The sequence below is a fragment of the Nematolebias whitei genome, chromosome 1 (assembly GCF_014905685.2).
Source record: "Nematolebias whitei isolate Nwh7 chromosome 1, NemWhi1, whole genome shotgun sequence".
NCBI lineage: Eukaryota > Metazoa > Chordata > Actinopteri > Cyprinodontiformes > Rivulidae > Nematolebias > Nematolebias whitei.
The window spans coordinates 82870217-82871231 of NC_056498.1; the positions used below are offsets into that span (position 1 = coordinate 82870217).

A 1015-nucleotide genomic window follows, 5' to 3' on the forward strand; every position below is an offset into this window, starting at 1 on the left:
AAGGGGACCAGAGAAGAATGGGACCAGAGAAGAAGGGGACCAGAGAAAAATGGGACCAGAGAAGAAGGGGACCAGAGAAGAATGGGACCAGCGAAGAAAGGGACCAGAGAAAAATGGGACCAGAGAAGAAAGGGACCAGAGAAAAATGGGACCAGAGAAGAAGGGGACCAGAGAAAAATGGGACCAGAGAAGAAAGGGACCGAGGGAGGAAAATAATTAAAATAAAATTGAGCAATATTGAAAACCATTTTGAAATCTCTACTCGACAACAAATTCCTTAAAAATAAATGTGTTTCATCTACAAATGCTGGGTGTAGCAAACAGCGAACACTTAGTGTGTTGTTACTGTGTAAATATTCATGATTTATTTCTAACTTGTTTTTAAATAACTTCAATAATTCCCAAGATTTCTTCCAAAAAATGAAGACTTTAAGACTTACATTTATTAAAATAAATGAAAATTACTTAAGTGCCTTGATTTGAGGTCTGAAATCTTGTAACAATAAAAATGCGGAACAACACAATTTTACATAAAGGGAATATTTACTAGCACAAATATAATTTAGGCCATGTAGCAAACCCAATATTATTGGAAATCCTTTGCGCAAAATAATGAGAATAAAAAATATCTTTTTTTTTTTTGCTGATGGCACTTTATCAATGACACCAGGTTTGATTATCAACAAACTGCAGCTACAGATTTGTCTCTGAAGAATAATAACCAATTGCTGTAGTGAACCTGGTCTGACCCTGATCTGACCCTGATGACCTCAAATCTATCAGATGGACAGGGACTGTTATTTCATTGATCTGAATACAGTCTGAGCCATCTGATGACTTTCTTTCTTGAATTAATCAAGCAGAAAAGACAATTCTCTATGATCATCACTGTTTTACAAAATGTTTGATAATCAAAATTGTGTTAGTTCACCCAATATTACAGGTTGAAAAGAACTACTCATTTTTATTTTACATAAACAGTAAGTAATGATTTTTATTCCTCATTCAAAGAAGA

The 1015-nt window shown here is 34.4% G+C and overlaps 1 long non-coding RNA gene across 1 annotated transcript in view; it reads right to left on the reverse strand.

Moving 5' to 3' along the window:
- Positions 1-1015, reverse strand: part of LOC119413735 — an 8295-nt gene that overhangs the window by 185 nt on the left and 7095 nt on the right. The gene's annotated exons all lie outside the window — the stretch shown is intronic.